The sequence below is a fragment of the Melanerpes formicivorus genome, unplaced genomic scaffold (genome assembly GCF_026170545.1).
Source record: "Melanerpes formicivorus ecotype bairdi unplaced genomic scaffold, bMelFor1.0.p_v2 SCAF_6, whole genome shotgun sequence".
Taxonomy (NCBI): Eukaryota; Metazoa; Chordata; class Aves; order Piciformes; family Picidae; genus Melanerpes; species Melanerpes formicivorus.
The window spans coordinates 34,996,025-35,006,966 of record NW_027142358.1 but is presented as its reverse complement, the minus strand read 5'-3'; positions in this window follow the sequence as shown (position 1 = coordinate 35,006,966).

The window sequence follows — 10,942 nt, the reverse complement described above, 5'->3', positions numbered from 1 at the left end:
CCTGCCTCTCACAGCCCTCACCCTGCTGCAGAGGCACCAGCCTGCCTCTCACAGCCCTCACCCTGCTGCAGTGGCACCAGCCTGCCTCTCACAGCCCTCACCCTGCTGCAGTGGCACCAGCCTGCCCCTCACAGCCCTCACCCTGCTGCAGTGGCACCAGCCTGCCCCTCACAGCCCTCACCCTGCTGCAGTGGCACCAGCCTGCCTCTCACAGCCCTCACCCTGCTGCAGTGGCACCAGCCTGCCCCTCACAGCCCTCACCCTGCTGCAGTGGCACCAGCCTGCCCCTCACAGCCCTCACCCTGCTGCAGAGGCACCAGCCTGCCCCTCACAGCCCTCACCCTGCTGCAGAGGCACCAGCCTGCCTCTCACAGCCCTCACCCTGCTGCAGAGGCACCAGCCTGCCTCTCTCAGCCCTCACCCTGCTGCAGAGGCACCAGCCTGCCTCTCACAGCCCTCACCCTGCTGCAGTGGGATGCAAAGGGCAAAAACATCCCCACCACAGAACATGACATCAAAGTAATGGTTACAAATGGGTGGAAGGGAAAGGGCTTTAGAGAAGCCTCTCCTCTGCTGTGTGCCAGAGCTTTTGTCTTTTGGAAGCAGCTTTCTCTCAACCATCCCTCGAAACACCGCTGCCCAGGATGGCCCTCAGGAGCACCGGCTAAAATAGCATCACTCTATTCTCAGGCCAAAACCAACAGCAGCACTCTGCAAAGGGTGGCCAAGCAAAACTAGGCAAGGATTAAATCTGGTTAACACCTTCTAGGGTTCCTAGTCCTAGAGAAAACTTTTCCTTACTGCCTGCTTCCATCAGCCTCTTTTCAATTTCACCCTGCTCGTGAAGATCAGTGCTGTGAGCAGGGGGCAGACACAAGACAGCAAACACCACCCACAGAGATGAGGGGCTGGATCCTCACAGAGAGCAAAACTCTGCTGGGCTGCTGCAGACCCCAGACCAAGTGTCTGTGCAGGAGTGGAGCAGGGTGAGTGTACTGGGACCATATTTACACACACACACACACACACACCAGCCCAGCTTGCTGTCTAGCACCACAGATGGAGGTGGTTGAGGCTGGCAGCAGGGTCAGGCCTGCCCTTCCAGCCTCCAGTCACTTCTGAAGAAGTGGAAATGGAAAGGAAAGATGCTGCTTTGCACTGCCCTGGTAAGAGCACACATTAGCCACTCACACTCCTGTGCTGGCACTGCAGCTGGTTTGCTTGGTCCCACCTTCCAGTGACCAACAGCTCAGTCAGCACCAAAATCCTTCTGGGCAGCTGAATACCCACCCAGTTCAAACTAGACTCTGCTTTCACATGCCACAAACACAGGCACAGAGACAGGCACAGACACTTACCTCTGGACACTTGAAGCCAGAATCCAGACCCAAAACGTGGCAGCAGCCATAGTTCTCTTCCCTTTCTCGGCTGCAATAATGAGTTTTCCTTTTCCAAAGGAGGAAGTCTCACAGCACTGTCCCAGGCCAGATGCCTGGCTCTGTAGAAGTGCCTTCATTCTGATCTAGTAGCACACAGAGCATTCCAGAGAGAGCAGAGCCCACCTGAGGATGTACCTCTGCTTTCAGCAAGGTCTGGACCACACAGTCTCTTGAAGTCTCTTCTAAAGTCAATCATTCTGTGACTGGGTGCAAGCCCAATACCAGGAATGGGCCTCAACCTCTGCTTATGCTTATGCAAAAGCCACTGATAGAGAACATGCTGCTGGCAATTAGCCCCTGCCTGGGCACCTGATAGCTCAAACCCCTGCTGTCACACTCACACCTTGCCTCACTTGTACTTCCAGAGCAGATGTGAGCAGCCTTCCACTTCTCTCTGCAGATACCCTGGTCAAAGTTAAGGTCTCTCTCTGCACAGGGCAGTAGATGGTGAAGACTTCCTCTTCACACTGCGTTGCCTTTCCTCTCACAGACCATGAATTCTTTTGTCAAAGTGCATTGCTTCTCTGAGGAGTTAATGCTATATTAACTTGCATTCTCTCCATGTTAGTCTGCTGTTGAGGCAGCAATGGGCAGCCTTTCCTGTTTGCCTCTCTCCTGGTTATGTACATATAGTAATACTCACATATACTGATACTGTACACAGGAATAGTTACTACAGCAGCTACAAAGTTAGGTCCCAACATAGAAATAACAAAATACTCCCTTCCCAGTACTTAGATTGTCTCTCTAGATCTAGCTGGAAGGATTTCAGCCAGTGCTTGGTGACTTTCTAAGCCATCAATAGGAAGAATCAAGTCTGGAGCAGGAGCACCTAGCGAGCAGCAGGCTGCAGCCAGCGAGCTGGAGTAATTCCAGGAGCTGGGGAGCGGACACAGGAGCCAAGAGGCAGTAATAGCTCACTAACCCACTTACAGCAGTGGGGAATCACTCCAGCCTGGAGACACAGCTCCTCTGCTCTCCTTGTTTATGTCCTCAGCACAGAGGCAGGATCAGGAGTGCTGACTTAGGTCCCCTGAACACAACATGAAGCTCTCAAAGAAGAGGTTCTGGTGAATCATAGCTGGTTACACGAGGAGTGACTTGCAGGTGGGGACACACACACACACACAAAAAGGCTTTAAGGTTTTCCTTTCTTTCTTCCCAGCTAGCTCAAACCTCCCTCAAGGCAGAAGTTTCTGCTTGAAAAAGAATGCTACATGCAAACCCACGCTGCAGGTAGTGCATTGGCAATGAGATGCAAAGTGACACCCATCTTGATTTAAGGCTTCTTGAGCCACAGGGAGGCTGAGCAGCGCTTGGACACAATCCAAGGGCCATGATTGTGCATTGCAGGCCTTAGAAACGTGTCCCAAGACCACAGCTCTCTCCCTTCCACCAGTAAGTAAAATACATCCCAGAGGCTTCTTTTGTTATACAGCAATCAGGTTCTCCAAGCCCCTTTGCTGGCTGCAGCACATCCCATTTGCCTGTCCCTTTCTCTTCCACCACGCTGGCTGCTTCTATTCAGTCCCAACAGCTGCATCTCAGTCAAAGCCATCACACTTTCTGCAGACAGGAGGGTTTCAGAGAAGAGGAGAAGGCATAAGGAACACCAGAGGCAAAAGACAACTAAGCCTTTGGCTCCTGCCTTGGCATGAGCACAGCAGAGCCAGGTCGTGCTTCCTCACACTGCTTTCCACAAGCAACCTTTGGATTAGATTAGCTCACACAGATCTTCACATGATGATTTGCTTTCTTTCAAGCCCTTGCTTTGGCTTCAACCAAAGAGAAAAGGGGGAGGGTTAAAAATGCCTGGGCAGGTTCTGATACACTCAAGCCAAGATGGGCACGGGGTGTGTGACAGCTGAGCCCTGTGCAGCTCCTAACTGAATAAACTTGAAGGAGGTTTGGTGTGCATCTGGGGGGGGCCATGCAGGAGCTTTCCTCCCATCTTGGCTCTGAGCTGCTGGAGAACATCTTGGAAATGGGCAAGAGTGGCAGGGCAATCAGCCAGGCTGTCTGCAGCAGAACCATTTCATTTGGTCCTGTTGCCCCTCCTGGAAAATGATGTCGATGAAAGGTAGGGAGACAGGGAGCTTCAAATTGTTCTATCAGAACCAGTTCCTGTGAGGAAGCTGATTCAAGGCAATTCAAAATTGCTCCTTCTTGGGGGCTGTTGGCTTTTTCCTCCCTTCAGAAGGCAATTGCCCCTCAGGAGGACTGTTTGCAGCTAAGGAAAGGCTGAAATGGTTTACAGAGCAGGAAGAGGCAGGAAGGATCTGCACAGATCCTGCAGGACAGCCCCCGCCTGCATATCCCCCTTACCTTGTTTGGCTGTCTCTCTGCTTGCTGCTGAAGCTTTTCCTTCCTGAGAGTCTGTTTGTTAGCTGAAGGGAACAAGAGCCTTTTCATCTTTAGTTTCCAAGGCAGGCAATTCAAATCATCTCAGCAAATTGTTTCCCTATTCAGTTATGTCATATAATAATGCAAGACCAAATCTTGTCATTTGCTAATGAGCTCAGATGGCTTTACTGGGGCAGCACTAAGGGGCTGATGTGGCTCTAGCTCATCCTTCCCAGCAGCACACAGAATGGCACACAGACTGCCACCAGCCAAGGACAGGGCCACCTCAGCAGGCACCACTGGGTGAAGAGCTCCTTCCTCACTCCTAAATGCAGCCACTCCTTTCTAACCCACACCTTGTGAGGGCCATTTCGTTGTTCTGGCATTAGTTACACATTCAGGCTTGGCCATGTGAAAGAAAGCAACTGTGAGGTGCTCAGGGTGTTGCTCTGTGTATGCTGGCACGTTGGCATGCAAAGCAATGGCACTGCCAAGTGCCTGGGCCTGCTCAGGCCAGGTCTCTCTCTCTCTCTGGGGTACATTTCATCAGCTGAAGGAGGGCTGTGAACAATGCCAGCCAGCAGAGCCTGAGAAGCTTCCCCCTCATCAGAGCCTGGACAAACAAAAAGGGTGACACCAAAAGGCAGGAATGGCTTTGAACTCTCCTTCCTTTCTTGTCTGTTACTCTTTTCTCTCTCTGCTTCTCTGTCCAGTATTGTCTCAGAGGAACATCACCTTGAAGCTCTGGGGAGCTCACCAAAAAAACCCCAAAATTCATTTTGTTAGAATTAGAGCAAAGCCAAAGTAATGAATCCCTGATGTTAGGAGATGTCATTTCCATCTGCAAGTCTCATTTTGAGCTCTTCCATCAAGTTCTTCCCAGGCAGCATCATCCAGATCCCAGATATCAGCAGCATCATTTTGCCCTCTGCCTTTCCCATCTGCAGGCAGTGTGTCTCTATTCAGCAAGGACTGCACAGAGACTTCTTTCTTCCAAGATCTATTTGGTACCTGTGGTCTGCAGGGAATGTGAGCTGACTGAGTGGTAAGGTAACACAGACAGCAGGTAGTTGTCTATCTCTGCTCAACTGAGGCTGAACAGTGAAGGACACAACGCTGTGGGCCCCTCTGCAAGCACCACTGCTGCTCCCTCACCCATGTCCCTGGCAGGGCACCAAAGGGGGCTGGATCGTGGGGTGCCCATGGGTGTTCCCACACCGACTCATGGGAAGGTGCAAAGCTGCTCTCAGGTACCAGCTCTTCCTCCACAACATTTACTTCTCCAAGGGAACCAGTTGAAGGGAAAGCCTTGCAAGCCAATCCCATCCACACAAGCTCAGAGCACCAGGCACCTTACCCCCCCACTGCCTCCTGCAAACTGGCACAGAGATGTTTGCACAGAAAGGAGTGGCTGCTGCAGAGCACATGGAGCCACAGGGTGGGGTGGAAGGGACTTTTAAAGCTCATCTGGTCAAACCCCCCTGCAAGTCAGTGACATCTGCAACTAGAGCAAACTGCTCAGAGCCCCATCCAACCTGACCTGGAATGTTTCCAGGCATGGGGCATCTCCCACCTCCCTGGGCAACAAGGGCCAGGGTCTCAGGACCCTCAGTGTAAACAATGTCTACCTTCTACCTAGGCTGAATCTACCCTTGCCCCACTGGCAGAAAACACAAAGATCTGTGCTGCCCTGTGGAACTAAGGCTGAGCATCCTCAGCTTTAATGGGGCAGGATTTGTGCTTAAAAAAGCAAGCAGCTATTAAGCACAAGACAAATGATCATCAGCCAGAGCAGCTTCCATTGGTGCTCATTAGCCATTCAGGGCTATGCAGCCTACCCAGATACATTTTGTTGTCTCATGTAAGGAAATCTGCTCCATCAGATCTTAACAGATAATAAAATTGTTCCTTAGAGAAGACTTGTTTGATAGAGTTAGTGCACACAAAGTGGATAAGGCATGAGACACTGGTGAGGCCCTTCAGGCTCACACCAGCCATGGATCCATAATGCAGATTACAGGTCACAGACATCACTTACAAGTTTCATCTGTCTGTGTTTGGAGCACCAGTGGGTAGACAGCCATGAAAGGCATCATCCTCATCCTCCTCATCTACACTGTCCCATGTGGACCATCCTTGTACTAAAAGGGAGCTCCTAGGCACAGTTTGCTGCTGTGAATGATACATGTGAGAAACAAGCCCTGAAGACCAAGGTTTCCTCCTCAGCCAGCGGTCTCCTATTCACAAAACAAGAGGAGCTGTGGTTGCAGACACAGGATTGCTGTTAAGGACCTCATGGCAACAGTTGCCTAAGTGCAGTCTGTTTCTGGTCAATATAGCAGCAGCAAGCCAGAGAACAAGAAACCTTATGAAGAGAGGCCAAGCACTCCCTGATTTAGGGCAGCCCTGTGTCCACCTCCCTGCTCAGCTGCACCAGAGCCACTTCACCCACCTACAGAGCTGCACCGAGAAGTGACATCAGCCCCTGGTCACCGCTCCTCACACTTGGGTTTAAGGCAGGGAGTGCAACATTCCTTTCACCTCCTCATCCCTGGAGTCCTTAGGCAATTCTCCTCCCTGCCAGAAGGCTGAGTGCTGAAGGTTGTTTTATAACTGAGCTTAAAGCAATCCCAGAATGAGGAAAGTGCAAAGGTGGCTCTCAGACTCATGGGAACCATTGTTATTAGATCACCAAGTCTGCCCTTCTTCAGGAGACAACGAGGAATCTCACACAGCAAGCCCTTCACCAAGCCAAATCATTTGTGCTTGACTTACAGCAAGAAACTGAAGCCAGATCCACTCACATTTCAAGAGTGAGCCTGGCTGGCTGCTGGAGCACAAGACAAGAAGATGTGGTGGATTCCCTGGCTCTTAGTGCTTCAGATGTCATCTGAACACCTCTGAAAGATCAGTGCTGACCAAACAGAGGTCATCAGACTTCACTCAGAAAAGGGTGAAGCTCTCCACAGCCTATTGGCAGCATACCCTCATTCTACACCTTGCTCAAAGCTGTCACCAGCTTAGCCCACGGCAAAGGCTGCCACAACCCAGGGCAACGTCGCTGCTAAAGGCACGAGCCCAGGCTCTGACCTTGCCCCTCACAGGGTCAGTGGTTGCTTTTGTCCTTGAATTCATTGGGAGCAGAAATGATGCCCAGACTTTTCCAGTTCAGATGTCAGCCATTGATGTGGAGGATGGTGATCTGACTGCAAGGAAAAGTCAGTGGCATCAGGTTTAAAAGACTGAGATCTATTCATATATTCTTCAACTGGCAGACACCGCTGCTCACTGGTAACCTAAATTGGAGTGAGCTGGTGCTATCTCTAGTTGGAATGGAATGGAATAGACCAGACCAGGTTGGAAGAGGCCTTCAAGATCATCATGTCCAACCTATCATCCAACACCACCTAATCAACTAACCCATGGCACCAAGCACCCCATCAAGTCTCCTCCTGAACACCTCCAGGGATGGTGACTCCACCACCTCCCCAGGCAGCCCATTCCAATGGGCAATCACTCTCTCTGTGTAAAACTTCCTAACCTCCAGCCTAAACCTCCCCTGGCACAGCCTGAGACTGTGTCCTCTTGTTCTGATGCTGGCTGCCTGGGAGAAGAGGCCAACATCCACCTGTCTACAACCTCCCTTCAGGTAGTTGTAGAGAGCAGTAAGTTAGGATCTTGCACTAGGAAGGAGGAGAGAGGACAAAATGAACTAGCAAAGGAAGCAGTACAGAAGCTGGCTCAGAACAAGAGCTGGAAATGGTCACTTCCACAGCAGGTACAAAGGAAAAGTGTCCACTCAGCATGCAGAGAAAAGGTGGTGCAGAAACTGTGTGACAAAGGAAAAGCTGAAACCACTCAGAACTGGAGGAAAACCTGAAGTGCACAGAATTGGAGAGAGTCACTGGAGCCCCGGTGGTATTTATTAACTAATTAGCTAAATGACCTTTGCATACACAGTTTTCTCTCATAAATATTGCATGGATTACAGGCAACTATTAGCAACATCAACTTTGGTGAATTCATTACTGCCAATCCCTATTAATAAACTGCATCTTGCAATAAATAATGTTAGTTTATTGCAGAGGATTGCTCTCGGAGGTATTCACATCTGTCAGGCGCCTTCTACTTCAGGCTAAAGGAAAGGTAATCAAATAAGTGTAATTATTGCACTAAATATATCCCTGTTTGTTTAAAAGGGCAGTGGATAAAGGCATGTGTAACAGCCTGAGCCGAGCAGCCTCCTCTGCACACGACAGAGCCACATCCCAGCAGGACAGGGCTGCTGTCTGGGGCTAACAGACAAATGTCAGCGAATGCTTCCCTCTGACTCCCTCACAGGGCTGTGGGTCTGTTGCATTTTTGCCTATCAGACCACTGCCTTAGAGCTGCTCTGATAAAGAAAGAGGGAATTTAGTCTGGTGGCTCCACATGAGCCCTTGTCAAAGGGGTTTTAGAGTTAGTCCACTTCTGGTAGACAGGTTTCCCCAAACTGACTTGATGGTCTTAAGGTCTTTCCCAGCCAAGTGATTTAATGATTCTATAGCTGCCTGCAGGGAAGTGTCAGGTTATGGCTGGACTCAGTGATCTCAATTCTACAACTCCTGCCATGTAGAATCATACAGTACCAGCTTGGAAGAGACCTCAAGGATCATCTGGTCCAACTTTTCTTGGCCAAGAACAGCCTAGACAAGACAGCCCAGCATCCTGTTCAGCTAAATCACAAGTGTCCAATGCTGCAGACTCCACCACTTCCCTCAGGAGATTATTTCAACAAATCATTGCCCTTGTTGCAGAACATTTTCATCTTGTGCCTGATCTGAATCTTCCCAGCAGTACCTTGTACCCATTAGCCTCCTGAGGCTGTTGGAGCACATACTACAAAGCCCACCCTCCTCGTGCCTTACACAACTACTGGGCTTTTCCCAAGCCTGATCCCAACCTGCGACCTTCCAGGCTAAGGCCAGGCAGAAAGGCTCAACCTTGAGCAGTGCTGCTACCTCTCTATACTGTCCTGGAGGGTGGAGCCTGCTCCAGACAGGGGCTCCTAGTCTCACATCTGGTGGGCATGCAGAGCAACCAGCCTGGCAGTCTGTCCAGCTGCAGCCAGAAAGCAAAACCATGAAGTTTCAATCTCTTCATCAGCATTTCCACACCAGGTCAGCGAGTAGCTCTCCAGCAGCACAAGGCTCATAGCTGCTTGTCTTGTGTATCTGAAAGCTTCCACAGCAGCAAGACAAGCTTGGTTTGGTAACATCTCTCAACATGTAAGCCCTGGGATAAAGCACAAATAGCCATGATTTGTCAGGGGGTGATACTAAGGATTCCCCAAACAGTATTATCTACAAAGGATAAGATGAGCAATTACTCAGACTGGGTTTCCTGCTCTCCACTTCAAAACTCTTGGTTTTTCTTCATCAGATAGAGGAATCCCTAGAGCAAACTAAAAAGGGAGAGCAAGATGAAGATGAAAATTAATAATCCTGAGAAAATCCCTCAGGAAAAGCAGTACTGGAAAAAAGCAAAGCAGGTGGTGATAAGCCCAGCCTCCTGCATCAGCTTAACTCACCTTGACTCCGTCTTGCTGCGGTTGCTCACACCCCCAGACCCTGCTGCCCTGCGCTTGCCGAGATTGATGCTTTCATCTGCAGCCAGCCACGCAACCACACTGCTGTAATCCCTGTGCTGTAATCCTGCAGACTTCTACTGGCAGCAGAGAACGCTGCAAAGACAAAGGCAGAACTTCCAAATTCTCTGGATTTGGCTTCTGGTGCAGAGCTATCTGCTCAGCGCTTCCGTAGCGAACCTGGCCGTGTCCCCGGGGCCTAGAGCTCTGCAGGAGTCTGCCAAAACCATATCCTTGGGCTGTGCTCTCCCCTCGGGATGCTCATCATTTGCTCAGGCCAAATCCTGTCATGCTTCAGAAGAGGAAGGGATAATTATTTCATGGACAGGAAAGCCTGCTGTTTTGGGATCTTCATCCCTCTCTTTTGCTTACAGAGGCTGTGGAGCTCTTTAAAGAGCCCAGGGGCTGCGGCAGCCCGCACGCCGCTCACCCCAGTGCCGGCCCTCCTGCAGCTGGGATGTGGGATGCAGGTGGGCAGCAGCCAGCCTGGGCTTGCAGACAGTGACCACAGACAGCACAGCTGATGGCTGCTTTGCCAGGGGGCACCCTGGCCTTTGCTCTCAGGCCACTGCCAGCTGCCTCCAGGAGGGCACTGATGTCATGTGCCTGGGAGTTCCCTGTTCCCAGAAAAGGATGGATTGTCCCAAATGCTTGGAACTCCAGACCCACCTCTTGTGGGACAGGGATGCCCCTGGCTTAGCTGTGTTTGGGTACTGCCTCCTCTGTCAGCAACAGACCAAGCCCACCCAAGTGAGATATAGCCACCTAAGGAAGCTGTTCAAGGGAATGACCTGGTGACATGCTCAGGAGAAACCTGTCCAACAGGTACTCTTGCTCCAGGATCAACAGCCCAAAACACAGCAGGCAACACAGGGAGAGCCTGCAGACTCTGGGTTTTTACCTAACTTCACTAGGAGAGTGAACCAGGCATTGTGCTGATCATTATCTCCTGCATCATAGCTGCTGTCTCCAAACAGCTCTGCACCCCAACGCTCCTGCCAGCGTCCTAGAAAGGAGCTGGAATTACTTCCAGCAGAGTTCACGGCCGAGCGTGGGTCACCCCAGCTGAGACAGCCACTCTCGCCACTAGAAGCTTTCTGTTGTTGTTGTTCTAAGAGAAAATTGCATATATTAGGCAGGCTTTGAAGTTATTACCTGAGTGTGCCAGCTGGAAGACACGAGAAGAACATTACAGTTGGTTTTAAAGATGAGGGAAGAGTTGACTGGCTCAGGTCTGCGAAGGAGCTTTGGCTTTCAGAAACTTAGAGAAGCTTTAGAGAAACTGAAGCACCCGAGAGATTCAAGTAGCTCCCAAAGCATGGCAGCAGCTGAGAGGGTGGCTGCAGCCCTCATTAATACCACTTAACACAAGTTCATTAAGACCAGAGAAGGCACTTCCTCAGGACATTAATTCTGAGGCTGACTGGTAAGAATGAGAGTAACTCCCACTGCCAGTAGCAGCTGCTTGGAGTGTAAGCTCTTTGGAGTAGGTAGGTGCTCCCGTGTTGGGTTCCCATAGCTCCCTTGGTAACAG